The sequence below is a fragment of the Lepus europaeus genome, chromosome Y (assembly GCF_033115175.1).
Source record: "Lepus europaeus isolate LE1 chromosome Y, mLepTim1.pri, whole genome shotgun sequence".
NCBI lineage: Eukaryota > Metazoa > Chordata > Mammalia > Lagomorpha > Leporidae > Lepus > Lepus europaeus.
This window is the reverse complement of record NC_084851.1, coordinates 21,392,766-21,413,980: the sequence shown is the minus strand read 5'-3', so window position 1 is coordinate 21,413,980 and position 21,215 is coordinate 21,392,766. Positions and strand designations below refer to the sequence as shown.

At 41.0% G+C, this 21,215-nt stretch overlaps 1 pseudogene; it reads right to left on the bottom strand.

Moving 5' to 3' along the window:
- LOC133754147 (nuclear receptor subfamily 2 group C member 2-like) overlaps positions 1 to 19,961 on the bottom strand; it is a 685,228-nt pseudogene extending 665,267 nt beyond the window's left edge.
- Positions 19,962 to 21,215: the final 1,254 nt, after the last annotated feature.

Genomic DNA, 21,215 nt, shown 5'->3' with positions numbered 1-21,215 from the left:
GGTGAGGGGCTCTGAGTGGAGAAGTGTAAAGTAAATGTCCAAGCAGTCAAATACAATGTTTCTCTCACATTCAAGCAAACAGTTGTAGTACTGTGGTTAAAAATGGTTGGAACTGCTCTTTGTAAATTGCCTACCATACTCCAGGTATTTCACCCCAAAACCTCTCAACCAACCAGCTGTGAAAACAGGGAGGCTCTCAGAGGGCTCAAACCCCCTCCTCAGACCATGAGCTATGGCATGTCAAAGACAAGACTGAATTTCAATTTCCAAGACCCCTAAGGTTATATTCTATCCAGTGCTGTACCATTTTGCCTTGAACTGATTAGAAAGGTGGGATCACACTGGGAATAGATCAATCAGGTCCCTAGGGGTACAATGTCCTCAACCACCCATGAATTTAATTATATCTCAAAGCAAGGGTGTAAATAATTATTAGATTGTCTACTTGAATTTTGTATTCCATAGTAGAAAAAAAACTGTTTGACAGTAATAGGAGTTCAGGTACCAGCAGAGTACACAGAGAGATCATTTGCAGACGACTGAACACACAGTTTGGCTCTGCACACATGATCCAATGTTACCTGAGTATTCTCATCAGAGTCATGTGGGCTATGCCTTGTACCACAGCATCAAACACCTTCTGATGCCCCTGTCCATGATGGCATTGTATGAGTTATGTTAGAATGGGTGACATGTAAAGAGCAGACAGTCATGAGTGACAGGGCACTGCTTGTCCACTCATGGCTCCCTCTTGTTATCACTGAATATCTGCTATGTATTATGCTAGAGCGGGTGATGTATGAGGTGGGAAGGCATGAGAGACCAGGGCACTGCACATTCATACAAAGCTACTGTGTGTCATCACTCCCTATCTGGTTTTACAGACCCATGTAGCCCCTTGATATCTAAAAGTCCTTTCATATCCTCAGAACATAGAACATTACATCTGCTAGGCCAAAACTCCCACTTCCCAGATAAGGAAAAAGAGTCTCAGGAAAGGGAAGTTACATCACCTGAAATTGCAGCCATCTCAAGGCAGAGCTTTGTCCTTATTCAAAGTTGCCCAAATTCTTTCAAGAAATCTTTCCCAGGAGAGAGGGAAGACACTTTACTATTCAGAATTAAAATAAAATATTACTCAGGCAAATTGTACACTCCTCATTATATCACTAGTTGTATCATTACCTCACTAGTGAAAATGAGGGGGAATTTTGTTTTAGTAAGCATCACACATTCTGGGGCCAGTGCTGTGGTGCAGTGGATTAAAGCCCTGGCCTGAAGCACCAGCATCCCATATGGGCACTGGTTCTAGTCCAGGCTGCTCCTACTCCAATCAGCTCTCTGCTGTGGCCTGGGAAAGTGGTAGAAGATGGCCCAAGTGCTTGGGCCCCTGCAAACACATGGGAAACCAGGAAGAAGCTCCTAGTTCCTGGCTTCAGATCAGCATAGCTCTGGTTGTTGCAGTTTTGTAGGGAGTGAACCATTGGATGGAAGACCTCTCTTTCTTTCTCTACCTCTTTCTGTAACTCTGTATTTCAAAAAAATAAAATAAATCTTTAAAAAATAAAAAATAATCATCACACATTCTCCACAATAAGTAATTAGTTGAGACAGATACATGTGGCACTGCCAGCCCTGTCCATACCTGCCACTCCCTTCATCTGGGAAAAAAGAAAGGAGAAAGGAGGTGAGTATGCCTTCTACAGACATGCCACATCTACCACCAGAGACAGAGCTCCCAGAAGGCCTGGAGTCCTGTGCAACTGGTTCCAGCATCTCAGGAAAATCCATGAGACATATGGTCAAAAATACCAATCAGGTCAATTTTATTTGATTATTTTATTTTATTTTTTTAACTTTTATTTAATGAATACAAATTTCCAATGTACAGTTTATGAATTTCAATGGTTTCCCCCTCCCATAAATTCCCTCCCACCCACAATCCTCCCGTCTCCAACTCCCTCTCCCCTTCCATTCATATCAAGATTCATTTTCAATTCTCTTTATATACAGAAGATCAATTTAGTACATATTAAGTAAAGATTTCAATAGTTTGCACCCACATAGAAGCACAAAGTGAAACATATGTTTGAGTACTAGTTACAGCATTAAATCAAAATGTACAGCACATTAGGGAAAGAGATCCCACATGAGGAGCAAGTGCACAGTGACTCCTGTTGTTGACCCAACAAATTGACGCTCTAGGTTATGGTGCCAGTAACCACCCTAGGCTGTTGTCATGAGTTGCCAAGGCTATGGAAGCCTTCCAAGTTCACCAACTGATCATATTTAGACAAAGTCATAAAAGACAGGGTGAGGATAGTAACCATTGATCCTAAGAGTGGCATTAACCAGGTCTGAACAACTATACAGCATTAAGTGGGGAAGAGAACCATAAATACACACAGGTTGGGAGTAGAGCCATTGGAGGTAGAGTAGAGGTTATGAATATGAAGGAATGAGGCCCAAGTGTACTAGAGAGGGTCCAGAACAAAGGACAGAGTCATTATTAGAGGAGCCAAGAAAGGTGCTGTCTAAGCTACAATTAAGTTTTCTAATTGAGAGACAAATAGAACCTGGCAGAGGGGCTGCATAATAATCTGTTGGGCTTTAGGCCTTGGAAGTTAAGAGGCCCAGACCTATCTATCTCTTCACATGGGGTACATCCTAAGGGAGGTGTGAACCTCCTAGGGGAAGGCACTCTGTTGACTTTCATTGCTTGGCTGGCCTGGGAGGAGAGCTGGCCAGGTAAAGGCAGGTGGCATCTCTAACAAGAAATTTACAGTTCTGCCTGCAATGTTGCTGACCCTACTTGGTGGTCACTTTGGAAGTTGGGCTAGTGAAGGGCTTTTCAGCTTAGAGCCAATAAGATCAGTGGCTCTGACCTGGGCATCCTTTGACTCCAGGGCAGGTCCATTTCCAGTGATCCAACTTTTGGCAGAGCTGCCAGGGCTCTTCACAAGCTGACTTCTGCTGAAGCCCAGGCTTACCACCTTGAAAGCCATGGCAGTGGACTAGCCTATTGGGTCTCCTTAAGGGCAGATCACTGTACAGATCAGCCATTAATAGGCCTGCCACCCATTGCTTCTGATGCTTAGCTTTCTTTTCCTCCTGGTTTGTGTTAAAGCAGACCAGAGGATGCAAGTCAAGGGAATGCCCAAGTCCCATCTCTAATCTTTGGTAGCCTAAACTACAATTCTAAAGGCACAGGTATGTCCTGTAGTAGTTTTTCTAAGGTAGACAATGCCCATGAGGAAAATTATATTCTCACCTAAAAACTTTCTTTCCCTTTGGTCTGAAAGGGAGGTTTTTTCTACTTACTGTTTACTTCGCTGATGGCGAAGTAAATGTAGCTATGAAATTATAATTTAAGCTCTTATTTTGGCTATGCTATTACAGAAAAATGTTAGCCATCTCTTTTATAAGGTCTAAAGATTAAATTGTGCATCCTACAAATTCCTTCATAGTAAAATTAGTTTCCTATCTTGAAGAGAATAGAGAAATGAAAGAACAAGTTGGGCTTAGAATAGAGAAATGAGGGAGCAAGTCCTAGATCACATGCTGACAATAGCAATATTACATGAATACTTAGCAAACAGTTTCAACCATTAGATAACAACTTAAGAAAACATTTACCTGAAGGTCCAATGCCTTCTATTAATTTTAAGAATCATGTATTTGGAAACATATCTTAAATATCTAACATGGTGTAGTTTGTTTAACCAGTAAACTTAAGCACAACCATATAAAATGTTTTTAGTTTCTTTCTACCAACATCTATAAAACATATGATACAGAGTTTCAGGTCACATGAATTAAAATGTATCTTTGATTAATTTTAGCAGCTTAAATTTATGGATAATCTTACCTATAAGCCAATTAAAATAAAATTCTTAATAAAATTTTCCCATGTGGACATACAATATGTACACACATATAACATAACATAATAGACCAATATAGCAATTTTAATACTAGCTTTTAAAATCTTTAACTCTTTTTGTAGATTGTGAATTGATTTGAATTGCTTTTAGTTTTTAGTGACCTCAGTTAAGCATACTTTCTCTCAGTTGGTATTTTTAATACATTATTGGCTTCATCTGTTTACAGAGCCGTCCCAAAGTACTGAATACAATAGAAGTGGGTGGAAAAAAGTCTACAGGAACCTATAGGAGCACAGCTAAACACAGTACCAACAGCTCTTTAGCATTATGAGCAGCAAATCCTATATAACTATGGATGACAAAAGACGTTAAGTTGCCATATTTAAAATTATAAACTCATCAACCAACAAGAGGTACTTTCTTACTTCACAGTATTTTTGAAAGCACCTGCAGGATTTTACAAGTATTTAACCATTTAGGCCTCTGGGGCTTTCTCATTAAGATAACTATCATGTCTAGTAACACAAGATCATTAGAATTTTTAGTTCTGAAACATTTGTATTAATAGCATTTTCCATTATAGAAACTTAAAATTTAGTACCACGTCATATCTTGACAGTACTTCTAATATAATCCAAATAGCCTGATTAGTTGGTGTCTCTATAAGATGAGAGACATAGGTCCTTTGATTTTTTCAGTTGGGCCTAAACTGGAAAAACCAAAGTCCAAGATTTACTGGAAATTGTAGAGTCCAGACTGTTTGGAACTTTGATTTTTTGAATGTCTGTCAAGAATGCCAAGAAGACTCAAAATCCAAAATATCTGGTTGAAATAAGATTCCTTAAAATCATAACATAACATAGACCAAATTTGATCATTGTTACAAGGTGATTATTCAAATTTTTGAAAATAAGCACATATTTCAATAACCCATAGCTCTTAATAAAAATTCAGCTGTTTTTGAAGGATTATAATTTAACAGACATCAAGAGAACATAGTAGATTATTTTAACATATTGCTTTAACAGAGCATCAGATTTTAATTCTATGTCAAAGAGCAATTGAGCTTCCTGTGATCTTTTGCTCTGAGGTTTCCTTCCCTTACCTTCTTTCATATTGGTGACCATGTTTCTGTGTTTCTGTGTGTAACACATCTTTAAGCATCTTTTGCAGGGCAGGATGAGTGGCAACAAATTCTTTCAGTTTCTGTTTGCTATGAAAAGTCTTTATTTCACCTTCATTCACAAATGAGAGCTTTGCAGGATATAATATTCTGGGCTGGCAGTTTTTCTCTCTTAGTACCTGGGCTATGTCTCACCATTCCCTTCTAGCTTGTAGGGTTTCTGATGAGAAGTCTGCTGTGAGTCTAATTGGAGTTTACCTGAGAGTAATCTGACATTTCTCTCTTGAGCATTTTAGAATCTTTCCTTCATGTTTCATTGTGGTGAGTTTGATTACAACCTGTCGTGGTGAGGATCTCTTTTGGTCATGTTTATTAGGGGTTCCATAAGCTTCCTGTACTAAGATACCTCTGTCCTTTTCCAGACCTGGGAAATTTTCTGCTAGTATCTCACTAAAAAGGCCTTCTAATCCTTTCTCCCTCTCCATGCCTTCAGGAACTCCTAGAACCCGAATGTTAGGTTTTTTAATAGTATCCTGTAGATTCCAGACAATATTTTTTAGATTTCTAATTTCCTCTTCTTTTCTTTGGTTTGCCTGTTTCCTTTCCTGTTCTCTGTCTTCTAAGCCCATTATTCTCTCTTCTGCTTCACCCATTCTGTTTTTAAGGCTCTCTAATGTATTTGTCACTTGATCTATTGAATCCTTCATTTCATTATGATTTCTCATCACTATCACAGTTTCTTGTTCTACTAATTGTTTCATTTCATTTTGATTCCTCCTTAATATTTCTTTTTCACAAGAGAGATTTTCTATCTTGTCCATTAAGGATTTCTGTAGTTCAAGAATTTGTTTTTGAGAACTTCTTAATGTTCTTATCAATTTTTTGAGATCCGCTTCTTGCATTTCTTCTATCTCATCATCTTCATAATCTTGAATTGGGGTGTCTTTTTCATTTGGGGGCGTCATAATGTCTTGCTTGTTCTTGTTACCTCGGTTTTTGCGTTTGTTGTTTGGCATGTTGGAGATATTTGGTTTCTTCACTGTGCTATTTTTTCTTGTTGTATTATGGCTCTAGGTTAAGTGGACTGTCTGCTTTTGATGGAGCCTTAGAGGCTTGAGATGAGTGTGGCCTGAGAGCTCTGTTTGGTTCCTCAGGGTTGAGGGTGTGCCAAAGGTGACACTCCCAGTTTAGGCATGGTAAATCTCTCTTTATTTCTCTCTTTTTTTTTTTTTTATTCAAAAGGGGAGTAATTCCACACAGCTGAATGTAATTGGAGGTAGTTAGCAGGCAAATGATATACCCACCAGATCCAGAGATCAGAAGCTCTTTCCCAAGGACCACACAGGGAATCTCTGCTGCCCTCAGTGTGGGCTCCAATTCTCCTGCAGTCTCCCACTATGTTTCCAAGTTAGATCCTAACCTCCTGTTATTTCACCCCTCCCCCAGAGTCAGGTTTTTCTGCTAGGCTTAGGGCCAGTGCAGACCTGAGGTCGTCCTACTTATGACATATTTCCAAAATGGTACCTGCTCTTTGTCTTGCTCACTTTTGAGAGGTGAGTAGAGAGAGAGAAACTCGTGTCCGTATCAGTCACTTTTTTTTCCTATCTCTGTTCTAGTTAGCCTGGTGAACTTTTACTCACAGAGTTTCAAGCCTCATTCCCTGTAGTCTCCTCTTTCTGTTTTCCCACTGGTGTCTCAGGCTATTGAGGTTCGGCTCACCTCACATTCCAGCGCTGGTGTGTTGATTCTGCCACTGGTGTCCCTAACTTCAGCTCCCACGCTCTCCACACAGGTCCACTGTGAATCACTAGTTCCAGAAGTGTTTCCTCTGCTGTTTCTTCCCGTACTCTTCCTTGAACTTGCAGTATCTCCACTTTTATTGAACTGTCTCTTCCCAGACTATCAGTGTGCTCCCTACCTATTCCACCATCTTGCTGCTCTCAGGCTCTCTTTCTCTCAGGTCAATTTTAAGAAAATGAAATGTTCCAAGTTGTCAATATTCTTTTCTTATGTAAAATTATTCTCAGTTAAAAACACATAGATTCAAATTAAAACAGTCTGTTGATAAAAGCATTTTTATTTGTAAAAATAGTATTTATTTATTTTAAATATACAGTTAGAGAGAAAGCAAAAGAGAGATAGAAGCCAGGGGCCTCAAATTCCACCTGAGTCTCCCAACTGGGTTTCAAAGAGCCAAGCACTTGAACCATTTTCCACTGCTTTCCCACGCACATTAGAAGGGAGCTGAATTGCAATTGGAGCAGCCAGGACCAGAATCAGTACTCATACAGGATGCTGGTATTGCAGCAGGTAGCTTAATCCACCATACCACAGTGCTGAACATCATAAAGTTATTTTTTTTTAATTTTATTTATTAGAAAGAGGGACAGTGAGATAGAGACAGAGACAGGAGACATAAAGGGACAGGGAAAATGAGAGCTCACATCTATTGATTTACTCCCTAAGTGTCAACAACAATGAAGGATGGACCAGCCTGGATTATGAACTTCATGTAAGTCTGCAGTGGAATGAGAAGGCCATGCGAAGGTGGCCACTGGTAAGCAAGCATCATTTAGTCAGGAATGGCTTTGAAACCCACCTGGCAATGGAGCCTGCCTGGCAACAGGTTGTTATTGGATGGCTTTGGAAACTGCCTGGCAACAGGCTGTGATTGGATGGATTTGAAACTGCCTGGTGACAGGCTGTGATTGGATGGCTTTGGAAACTTCCTGGCAACAGGCTGTGATTGGATGGCTTTGAAACTGCCTGGTGACAGGCTGTGATTTGATGGCTTTGGAAACTGCCTGGCAACAGGCTGTGATTGGTTGGGGCATAGACCGCCCCTTGACCAGATTGGCTGGTCTTGGATATATAAGCTGTTGTACCAACTGTAATAAATGAGTATGTGGGCTGCTCGCCTCAAACCTGCTTTCACCTGACTCCCGGGGTCTGTGTGTTGACTCCGTGCCTCTTGCCCCCACCATGCTGCTCCTCTCAGAAATGATCCCACTGCAACATTGTTGAGAAATCAATGGCAACATAAGTCACCCCACATGAGTGTCAGGAACTCTATTACTTACGTGGGGTTACAGTCAGGAGTAAGACCTAGGAGTCAAACCCTGGCATTCTTATGTGGGATATAGCAATCATAACCACCAGGCTAGCTGTCTATTTATCATTTTTGTAACAATATAAAAGGTCTTTAGCAGAGGGTAATGTGGTAATGGAATGCTCTACATTTGTTGTTTGCTCTTTTCTAGCACCTGGGACACACAGGGTAGTCAGAAAAGAAGCATGAACTAAGAATCAGACTTCCAAATGAAAGAGGTATTCAAAAAGTTCACAGAAAATGGAAATTAGAGGAATTCAAGATGGCTGTACATGGAAAATACATTATGATTTTCACCACAGTAAAACAGCAGGAGAAGAGGGGGAGGAACCACATTCCAAGAGGGCAATGGCAGAGAACTGTGCAGTGGAAAACCTACAGAAAGAAGTACACATTATGGAGCAGTGAGGACAGTGCAGTCTCACAATGGTGAGCCCATGCCACTGGTGATATTGCCTGTTGATATTGCCTGAAGGAAAATCTGATGGTCCCTACTGAGTTTGCAACAAGCTTGAAGTGCTAGCAGGGTACAGGGTGCCTACCTAGCCCCATGAAGAGAGACCACATTGCTTTCTTCTCATCCCAATAAAAAGGCACGTGGCAACTAACAGGGGGGGAAAGCCATCCTAATAAGTTGTGTAATTGGGGTCAACGCCATGGTGCAGTAGGTTAATCCTCTGCCTGCAGTGCCAGCATCCCATATAGGAACCAGTTCTAGTCTCAGCTGTTCCTCTTTCAATCCAGCTCCCTGCTGTGGCCTGGGAAAGAAGTGCAAGATGGCCCAAGTCCTTGAGCCCCTGCATCCACATGGGAAACCTGGAAGAAGCACCTGGCTGCAGGCTTTGGATTGAGCAGAGCTCTGGCCATTGCATCCACTGGGGAGTGAACCAATGGACAGAAAACATTTTTCTCTGTCTCTCCCTCTCACTCTCTGTAACTCTACCTCACAATTATGTAAATAAAAAATCTAAAAAATAAGGTGAGTAATTGCTGCTGTAGCCCATGCATATACCCTAGAGGATTTATCAGAGGAATAAATCTGCAGCCCTCACTGATTTTAAGTCTGGCCTGGAGGATTAGTGGCAAGTAGGGTGCTCTCATGTGGATCTGTGAAGTGAGGGCCCATTGCTCCCTTCCTCTGACTCTATCAGGACACCAGTCACAGCTTGCCAGCATGGAACATTGATTTCTACCTCCAGGAAAGCCACAACTCTCTCATGTACAGGGTATCACACAAGGCTAAATTCCCTGACAGTGTGGGAATCCTGTGACTGTGTGATAGAGGGGTGGGGGTGTGGATGGGTCCTTGGGCAATCATTGGGTCTGACTCCAGAGGATCAAAGTTCCCTGAGTGCTGGGGTGGGTGATCTTGGAGGACTCCAAACTCACACTGAGGAGTACACAAATCCTTTGTGTAGTTCCTGTGCTTGAGTGAGTAGGGTATTCAGGTACTGTGGACTAACACTGTGCAGTTGGTTCACCTTGGCAAAGAAGGGTTGAGGAACACAGCCTACCCTTGCTGATGACAGACGAGATCTACCATACCCACATCGGTGTCACTATGGATTCTTGCCTCACACTTGAGAACTGACTGGAACTCTGACCAATCCAGCACAAACCTCTGGATATCAGCTGAAGGAGGAGATACTGCACTAAGCCATAGAGTCATATTTCAAATATAAAAGCCCCCAGATGATAAAACCAAGTATATCCACAAATCTCTAGGAGATAAATGTAGAAATATAAGGAACATGATCAAGGAACTCAAAATGACTCCAGAAAAGTAAGAGAAAATACTTCAATATTAGTATGTGAAGAAAAAAAAGATTGATGAGATGCCTTAAAAGGAATTCAAAAGTATGATAAGACTACTCAAAAAATGAAAAGCAAATACATTAGTTAAAGAAATTCATATATGGCATGGCTCAGAAACTACTGGGGAAGACAGAGATAATGATGAAAAATCAAACAAAATTTTAGAAATGAAAAATTCAATATGTCAAATAAAAAATATAGTGGAAAGCCTTAAAAAGAGTGATACAGAAGAAAAAATATATCAGCCACAATACAAATCTTTGGATCCATGTCAAACAAACAGCAACAACAAAAAGGAACTTAGAAAAAAAAAAAACAAAAGTAGTATTTCATATTTATGAGCTACTACCAAATGACCTGAATTTCTTAGAAATTCAGGAAGGTGCAAAGACATAATGGATTAGAAACTTATTCAAGGCTGGCGCCGCGGCTCACTAGGCTAATCCTCTGCCTTGTGGCGCTGGCACACCGGGTTCTAGTCCCGGTCGGGGCACCAATCCTGTCCTGGTTGCCCCTCTTCCAGGCCAGCTCTCTGCTGTGGCCAGGGAGTGCAGTGGAGGATGGCCCAAGTGCTTGGGCCCTGCACCCCATGGGAGACCAGGATAAGCACCTGGCTCCTGCCATCGGATCAGCGTGGTGCGCCCGCCGCAGTGCACCTACCGCGGTGGCCATTGGAGGGTGAACCAATGGCAAAAGGAAGACCTTTCTCTCTGTCTCTCTCTCACTGTCCACTCTGCCTGTCCAAAAAAAAAAAAGAAAGAAACTTATTCAATGAAAAATAGCAGAAAACTTCTCTAATTTGGAGAAAGATGTGGCTATCCATGTGCATGAAGTACACAGGACTTGTGTGTAATAAACATGATCAGAAAAGATCATCACCTTGACATATTTTAGTTAAACACTCACAAGTAAAACATTAAAAAAATCCTAAAATGTACATTAGTTAAACTCTAGATCTATTTTAAAGGATTACCAATTAGACTGATAGCATATTTATCATCAGAAACCGCACAGGCTAGGAAAGAATTACTATGTTTCTAAAGTTCTACTTATGAAATGCATGTAAATAAATTTAAAATAAATAATTTGTCATCACCTTACCAGTTTTACAAATGACACTCAGGAATGTGCTATTCACAGAAGCACAAGTAAAATAGTAATCATAAAAGAATGTGAATTCATAAAATTTCATAGTAAAAGTACCAAGGAAATCCAAAACAATCAATAGAAATATTTATGGAAAAATAGTAGGACCAACTCATTACTTGTCAATAGCAAGTCTAAATGTAACTGGAATAAACTCTCCAATTAAAAGATGCATACTGGCTGCATGGGTTTTTTAAAAAAAAAGCCCATCTATTTGAGCCTACAGGAAACATACAACTGCCCACACATAATTGAGGATTAATTTCCAACAATGAGTTCTGGGAATTCAATCTATAGCAGATCCTACTCAGTAGGATGTGCCTTTTCCATGTCCCTAAGGTTAGCATTACTCTTATTGCCTCTTACCAGGGCTGCTAAACCATTGCCACTGATTTCATTAGTAGCTTACCTCACATTAAGTATTGAACATTTAGTATCCCTCCCTCATCTCCGCATCTAGTTATCTAGTCTCTGTGGGTTGGAACAACACAGTATTCATATATTGTGTTCCTTCTCTTCCCTGCACCATCATTATTGATGAGAAACTGCAGCAATCAAAATAATTGCTCTTTTTAATGTCATTAAAAATCCTGCCTTGTATACATTAGAAGCTATCTTATTAATTTCCTTTTCCATGTAACTACTTCCTGAAAAAACTAATGGAGTGTCTTGTAAAATTGTTAACAGTGATTGCACATGGATTCTTTTCTCAGAACTCTCTTTAGTTCTTATTCATCCCTATGTTTCATCTGCAATCCCTGCTCTGAAACTCGGTCATGGCTGGATCCATTCAATGACTAGACCACTTCAGTATATAAAGGAAGAGTGCTAACACTGCGATCCAGGAATATGTTTCATGACATCCATGAAATTATTATGCTTCATAACATGCATGAAATTCAAAGCAAAACTGTACATGTCTCTGTGTGTGTGTGTTTGTGTGTGCACAAGTCTTCATCTGAAGACAGGACACTTAGATTTCATTCAATTCCCCAAGACATTTTATTAGCTTCCTAACAGATGCAATGGCAACTGACTACACACTTGATGCCTTAAAACAGCAAAATCATGAAATCAACAGGTGCACAGGGCTCTCAGAAGGCCCTAACAAGAGGATTGTCCTTCAGCTGCCCCAGCTTCTGACAGCTGTCAGCATTCTTTCACTTGTGGAAGTGTCACACCAATCTCTGCCTCCATTTGTATGTGGCCTTTCTCTCTGTGTTTCAATATGATTTTCTGCCTCTTATAAACACACTCTCATTGGGATTAGGGACCATTTTAATCTAGTGTGATCTCATTTTGATCCTTATCTTAATTACATCTGCACAAATATGCTATTTCCAAATAAAGTCACCTTCTGAGTTTCTTTATAGACATGAATTTAGAAATGGTGGGAATTTCTACCCACTGCAGAGAGACATGACCCAAAATAGTTATGAACGAAATTAAGTGCAGCATAAAATCCTAAGCAACTATAATGGCAATCCAGGGTCCTCATACTCTGTGTCCATCTTACTATTTCTCTGAGCTGTGTATTTTGCTGCCACAGTCCACCCCACATGCCATTTACTTCTGGGTCCTGATCCACTGTACCAGTCTGCTTCCTACTCACTATGGATTATTTCTACTGGTAAGTTTTTAATCTTCTTCCTCCCTCCCTTGGTATGCATACAACACACAATTCAGACTTTTACCCTCAATATTCTTGTTCCATATTTTGACAATTAGGGAGCTTAGCCAGTCTTATGGGTGACTCTTATTTCCCTCAAATAATTCAGAAATTGAAATCTACATCCCTAATCCAATCCATATTGTGTTGAAGAATTGACATTCACTGAAACTTCTTTAACTCCTTGAGTGTGCCGTCTCGTGTACTTACCACCTATGTACCTGTTGCTATAAATGTTGGACATCTAAATGGTAGTTATAGCTATAGTTATATATAGTTATTTAGTGTTATACAACTGAGTAGAAACATGAGCAGTTATTGCTTAAGAGGAATGGTACTATCACCTATGAGGTAGTTTTAACTGAGAGTTACAGAAGGTAAGTAATTTTCCAGCATCACAAAGCTGAGGATCAGCAGATCTGCGGTTCAAATCCAGATTCAACCAAGTTAACAGAATGTGCTCTTGATGATGGAGAATCATCTTAGCACATTCAAATAATAGAAAAGAAATTGTGGTTGTAGCCAGATAAAGTGGTAGGAGATGGAACTAAGTAGATGGGTATCTGATTAGTAGGACCTCATGTGCTTGAAAAACTAAATAATTTTGAGCATGATGGGAATACAATTGGGGAATGGAGAAAAACAGGATCATAGAAAACATACTACATTTTTCAGTTGCAAAAAGTAAATTCACTTTCCATTCATTTAGTTATTCATTTAATAAATGATTATTTTCTGATGGACCTACAATGCACAGAGCACAGTTGTACATAAGAACCCTATCATAGGGGCTGCCAGTCTTGCAAGCTCTGGGCATCAGTAAGGTGACCAAAATACCTTCCCTCCCCTACCACTATTGTCTGCAAAATTACCTGAATATTTCAGACTGTGAGGTAACTGCATGAGTAATCATCCCTTTCTCAAATTCCAACACCTGTGTTAAGCGCATTACATGTGTATCTCAGTGTAAAAGTCCTAAAATGGGTGGTGTGTTGGTTCTCGCCAGTCCTATTTTATGGCAGAACAAAGTGATGCACAGAGATATTAAGCAATGTGCCTCAGATCTTGAATCTGTTTCTAGCTAAAAAAGTGTTATGCCTAGAAAGCACTGCATGAAGAGTCCTCTGGAACCTGAGGGCCTGAGAGGCAGCTGTGGGTCTTTGACAGCTAACTGCAGGATGAGAGTAACTTTTACAGGGCAGGTAAAATGTAAAGCACATGAATGCAAGGTGGCCATGGACAGAGACATAGAGCACTGGAGAGGAAGGACCACAGTGACCTGAGAGCCATTCTCTGTTCATTGTCAGAGAAATCAGTTTATTTCCCCATCAGAGCAAGAGACCATAAAGCATTTGGGGTGTGATAGGACTGGGCAGGGAGGGGCTGGGGTATGTGAGAATAAAACAGGTGTGCCAGGCTCTCTGGGCACCAACTTCATGGTTTCTCTCCACTCTCCCACCCCAGGGCCTTGAGGCAAGTTGCTTAATTCTCTCTCAGTTTCTAAGCAGTAAAATTAGGATCAATGTCATGTCAATGGGTCACTAGACATTCATAAAAACACACAGGACACACAGGAAAACCTTGGTACATTGATGGGCACAAAAAAAGCTCTAAGGAAAGCACAGCATGCTCTCATCTTCCCAACTGTGGTGAGAACCAGTGATGTTCAGCATGCTCAAGAAAGCATATGACCTGTCAGACGGCAGTTTGTGAAGGCACCATTGCAACTTTAACAAGAAATGTGTCCTTGACATGAGGAATTCCCCTCTGAAGAACCCATTCTAAGATGCACATTAACTTCCTTGTCAAAGGATGGAGCTATAAATCACTTCTTAATCTGGTGGGGTTTTAGGTGGCTGTGAACCTTCAGAGACTTTCTTTTTCAAATACCCAGACACGATTTAAATGACAGAAGCAGGGTATGAAAGTTGTACACTTAGGATAATCTCAACAACACTGAATGTGTAACCAAACTTACTGACACACATGCTTATATGTGTAAGAAAAAGTGACAAAGAGGTATTAGGACATTAGCAGGTTTTATGGCTGAGGACAATAACCATGAACTTTTAAATCATACTTTTTATCTTTTGATAAATTACCTATAAGGAACATCAGTTGTTACAGGAAACAAATTGTTAGATACCAACTAAGTAGAAAGCCTCCAGCACAAAGGAGAGTGCAAGAACACTGACTTGGTTTTTATCTGGAGGCCACCTGCGTACAGTGCTTGATCAGATAGAAATCTGGTTGAAAGGCCTGTGTCATTTTCAGAAATGGTTGTAATTGATCCTGCACCAATTAATGCTTGAAAGATAGCATCAATTACAACAGCTGTCTGCAATCACAGTGAGGGAAGGGGTCATGGTCATTGGATTCCTGCACTAGGACACAAGGCTACACACCCTTTTATGGTCTTCCAGTTGCCTTGGGGTGAACTTGATTCATGCTCCTGCTAAGTATGCAGAGATTCCATTTTGAGATGACACCATCCCTTTCTGCTATTCCTGCTCATTACCATATCATTATTTTGGACTTAAAAGATTGCTTTTTCTCTATTCCTCTCAATCCTAAAGATAAAGAGTGATTCACATTTCCAATGCAACAGTTAAATAATTGTATCTCCTCACCCCAATATCAGTGGGCAGTACTTCCCCATGGAATGAAAAATAGTCCTACTATATGCCAGTATTATGTTGATAAGGTTATGCAACTTTTCTTTTGCAGATATCTCCCAGTTTTCACCTTTCATTAAATAGATGATACATTACTAGGACATCTAGATAAGGATTATTTAGACAAAGCATTTTATGACCTTCAGGGCAAGCTGTATAAACAGGGACTATACATAGCACCAGAAAAATTACAAAGGTAGCAACCTATAAAAGATTTGGGAACAATAATTACTGACACAACCATAAGATCTATAAAACCACATCTAGAGTTAAAGAAAACATCGAAGTTAAATGAGCTACAAAAGGTCCTATGGCATATTAATTGGTGTAGACCACATTTGTCCATTACTACTCTTCAAATGAGTCTTTTGTTGCAATTATTGGAGACAGAGTCCACTTTAATTTGGTAAGAATAGTCACTCCTGAGGCTCAAGAAGCATTTCAATTAATAAACAAAATTTTGGATAAAATGGAACTTCATAGATACAATCCAACAAAGGAAATAAATTACTTGTAGTCCCTACCAAAAAACACCTTTGGGAACAATGAGCCAAAGTACAGAAGCAGTCAGAGTCTACCCATCTCTCTCATGTACCTCCTAACTTCATCACACCATACTTCACTATGATTATGACTCATTAGGTCAGGCAGAAAACAGTGTTAAGCTATTGCTGGGGTAGAGTCCCACACCCTACTACTACCTTTAAATAAACAAGAAGTAGAATATCTACATGAAAATGATCCCATATGGCAAGCTGCTATACAACATTTTCTGGGAAAAAATAAACTCCCACTACCCATATTGGAAGCTGCTCACTCTCCTTACCTGCATGACCCATGTTATGTCTCAAATACTGAGTAGACACCAATTCCCCAGGCCAATATATTACGTACACATGGTACTTGTACAGGAACAGCCACAATGACTTGTTATAAGTTAAATAAAAAAATTTTTGTCCATAAAACTTGGCATAATGTTCAGGGTTCAGCACAACTTACAAATGACTTCCCAAGTGGTCAATGTCTTGCTGACTCAATGTATGTGTCTAAAGTTTTACAATACTTTGAAACTTCCTATATTAAGCCAAAAATACAAAACTTGAAACTATTTTTACCTCTCTACAAAATGTAACTCAATCACATAAACCTTTTTATACATCTCCTATATCGGAGTCTACTTTGGACTTCCTGGGCCACTAGCAGACTAAATGAGGCTACAAAAAAACTTACTGGGATACATATCTAATATTTAGAACAAGAAAAACTTGACCATCAGTTGCTGCATCAACCTGCAACCATACTAAAGCACAGTTCCCATATCTCCCTACTTGGCAATCAATATTTATTATCATGGCCGGCGCTGTGGCTCAATAGGCTAATCCTTCACCTGCGGCGCTGGCATGCCAGGTTCTAGTCCTGTTCGGTGCACCAGATTCTGTCCTGGTTGCTCTTCTTCCAGGCTAGCTCTCTATTGAGGCCTGGGAGTACAGTGAAGGATGGCCCAAGTCCTTGGCCTTGCACCTGCATGGGAGACCAGGAGAAGCACCTGGTCCCTGGCTTCAGATCAGCATGCTGCACCAGCCACAGCAGCCTTTGGGGGGGGGGTGAATCAACAGAAAAGGAAGACCTTTCTCTCTGTCTCTCTCACTGTCCACTCTGCCTGTCAAAAAAATATTATCTCATCTTCCAAACAATGCTCTCCATTTTGCCATTAGGTCCACAAATGTCTGTCTACCCTAGAGAAGTAAAAGGCAATGCTGTTTGGCAAATGGATGTTACACATTTTCTGGAATTTGAAAATGAATATATGCCATGTAATGATAGATACTTATTATAATGCCTCCACTATGGCAGGTGAAAAAGCCACACACATGTAACAAGTCGTATTAAGTGTTCCTTAGGCATTCACTACAGCATGATGGAATAACTCAGTGTATACTCTGTCTACAATTAATCAGTACATGTCTGGATGACAGAGTGTTCAAAAATGCAAGGGATTGCAAATTCAACAAAACATATTTATGATTTGGCTAAAATTCATGTAGATGCTACTAATGTTCACAAATTAGGTTAATAATTTTAATAATTGCTTACATCAAATAAGTCTGGAAAATCTTACTTTGTGGGGTGCTACTATCATTATTCTAAGTATTTTTTGTGAAATAATTTGGTGACTACTCTCTAATGTTCATAAATCCCAATATTCACTTTGTATTAGTTACAAAATAAAAAGAGTGGAGGAAATGTTGGGGAACAAGATAGCCACAGTGTTGACAAGTTTGAGGCTCCGTGTCTGCACACATGAGGAGTGCACTAAACACAGTGAACTCTGTTCTAGTTCCACAGAATGATGTGTGGAACTATAGGGAAGCTGGCTGTGGGAGAAGCACACAGCATCCTCCTCTCTTGCTATTGTGGATTTCTCCATCTGTTTCCTCTCCCACAACTTAAGTTCTTACTGATGTATGTTGCAGTTTTGTGGAAAACAAAGCCTCTCTGTAAAACCTCAGATACTAGGCTCTATATAACTTGCTTGAAAAATAAAGTGGCTGATCTCAACAAGCCAGTCCCAGAGTTGTCACTCAGCCTTTGATCATTTCTCTACATTCTCTTAGACTCCTTGGTGTGCTGCTTGAGAAAACACACAACAGGAGAGACTCGTGACCTGGGCATACAGGACCAGGCCCAGAGTGAAGAGGTCATTCCAGCAGACCCACTCTAGGCTGTGTTACAGTGCTGACCAAGTGTCTGAAAGGCTTGTAGTGAACTGGCCCAGTGCATGGAGAGGAAGAACCAGAGGGAAATAGACTTGTAGATGTAGTGCACATTGAGGTATTTCTCTTTTTTAACTTATTTAATAAATATAAATTTCCAAAGTACAACTTTTGGATTATAGTGGCTTTTTTCTCCCATAACCTCCCTTCCACCTGCAACCATCCCATCTCCCACTCCCTCTCCCATCCCATTCACATCAAGATTCATTTTGAATTATCTTTATATACAGAAGATTAACTTAGTATATACTAAGTAATGATTTCAACAGTTTGCACCCACACAGAAACACAAAGTGTAAAGTACTGTTTAAGTACTAGTTATACTGTTAATTCACATAGTACAACACATTAAGGACAGAGATCCTACATGGTGAGTAAGTGCACAGTGACTCCTGTTGTTGATTTAACAATTGACACTCTTAATTATGATGTCAGTAATCACCTGAGGGTCTTGTCATGAGCTGCCAAGGCTATGGAAGCCTTTAGGGTTTGCTGACTTTGATCTTATTCCGACAGGGTCATAGTCAAAGTGGAAGTTCTCTCCTCCCTTCAGAGAAAGGTATCTCCTTCTTTGATGGCCCATTTTTTCCACTGGGATTTAAATATTGGTCTGGGCATTGTCAGCTTAAATGTAAGGGATGTGTTTGAGAGGAGAGGGCCTTCAACCTCATTGATGGGTGTTAACTGCTCTCTGCTGGTAACGTGGATGCTCCCCTTTCCACTGGTGTCTATGTCTTTGACCAGGCTTGGAGGCCAGGAGTTGTCTGTGGTATTAAGTGCTTAGATAAAATATCAAAGGCCCATGTAATCTCACTTGCAGACTGGTCTTCTAGCTGGTTTTCAAAAGTGTCAACATTGTTCAAGGATTCACTTGGCAAGGGAGGTCACTGTTTGCCAGTGTGTCTAAGCTCCCTGGCTTGTTTCTGCTGTGAAGTCATGGCTAAGAGAACTGTGTCATCCTGATGTAGGCTGCTAGATGTTCAGAAGCATCCCTTGCTCCATCTTTGTCTGCCACAAATGTTTTGTGGCTATTGGAGGACTTCTCAGGTCCTTCTGGATATAGATTTTCTCAGGTGAAGCAGTACATTAGGTTCTCCCACTGCATATCAATGGACTTCTGTTCACACTGCACAGATTCCATTTTCACACCCATAGCCAAAAATTTTTTCAGCCAGCAAAAATGACAGTGATTGCAGTGATGTTTGTTGGCGACAAAGTCTTGGTTGCTCTGGCAAATTTTTCTGCATGGTCCTTTTAAAGAAACCTTTGCAACATTCACAACTGACAGCCACATAGTGATGGCCAGAGGCTTTGTCACCACAGACCACACACTACTCCACCACCTGGAGCTGCTATAGGCCCATCTTGTCCAGCAATTGCTCCACAGAAGCAGAATCCATGACCATCTGGATCCTGCCAGGAATGAGGTTGTCTCAGGTATTGTGCTGCTTTGTGCTGGATGTCTCCAGGAAAGCCAGGATTACCATCTCAGTTCCTGTTCCATCTGGACCAGTGAGAATGAACTACTCTTTGGGGGATCCAGAGGCATCCACTGCTGTGACTATCTGTGTTGTCTGTCCTGTCAGCTGGTCCATCACAGTCTGAATGTGCTGAGGAGAGGCTACCAGCAGAGTTGGTGTAATGATCTGGATGCACAGGGAGGGGCTGGTCATCCCTTGGAGATTCTGGCAGAGAGATCTGTGTAGGTGGTAATTCAACCAATTGTGGGTCCTCACTCTGTGATGAACCAGTTCCTCCATATTTGTAGCCAAGATGAAGCAAGATCATTAGAGAACCTCAGGATTTTGCACCAAAGTGGCCTAGAAGCAGGTCCTATGTAGGCAGTGGGCAGCCCCTGGAAGAGAGGGCCCAGAGCAGTGAGACTGGGCTCCCTGAATAGGATGGCAGGAGCCTGAGACTATGGGCTTGTGGGGCCACAGGAGAGAGGTGACACTGTAGTGAAGGGGGGTGGGCCTGGGGAGTGGGCCTGGAGCACTGCCTGGTGTGGGCCCAGGAGTGCCACTGAGGTCACAGGGAAGGAGGGATCTGTTGTTGTTTTTTGTAGTGGAATGAGAAGGCCATGCGAAGGTGGCCACTGGCAAGCAAGCATCAGTTAGTCAGGAATGGCTTTGAAACCCACCTGGCAATGGAGCCTGCCTGACAACATGCTGTGATTGGATGGCTTTGGAAACTGTCTGGCGACAGGCTGTGATTGGATGGATTTGAAACTGCCTGGCGACAGGCTGTGATTGGTTGGGGCATAGATCACCCCTTGACCAGATTGGCTGGTCTTGGTTATGTAAGCTGTTGTACCAACTGTAATAAATGAGTCTGCCGGCTGCTTACCTCAAGCCTGCTTTTACCTGACTCCCGGGGTCTGTGTGTTGACTCTGTGCCTCTTGCCCCCACCATGCTGCTCCTCTCAGAAATGAACCCACTGCAACATTGTTGAGAAATCAGCAGCAACAGTTTTTGTAAGTGAAATGTCAGAGTTCCTGACCCTGGTGCAGCCACCTCTGCTGCCAGAGTGCTGGGAGGAGGAGGAGGGCAAGTGTTCTCCCCAGCACCAGCTTCCCCGTGTATAGTTTTTCTATAATACATATATTCAATGAATTCTCTAAAGACTAATACCAGCCCAGATTTCACTATGCAAATATACTATGACTTTTTTCAACATTAGAACATTCTTTGTGTAGCATATTTACCTAATTTCATGAGTTAATGGTATTTATTGTTATTTAGCAATAAATTTCTATCCCATTTAATGAGCAATGCTTACTTCAATTTCGCACATTATGGGCATGTCCTGGGAACAAACCAGATCAACATTCCCATTAACACTTCACTGATTTTTTTTAGATTTATTTGTTTAGCTGGATGTCAGAGCTACAGGGAGAGATAGAGAAAGATTCTGCATTTTAGGGTTCGCTCTCTACAATGTCCAAGGTGGGCCAGACCAAAACCAGGAGCTTCTTTCAGGTCTACAATGTGGGTGATGGCAACCCAAGCACTCAGGCCAT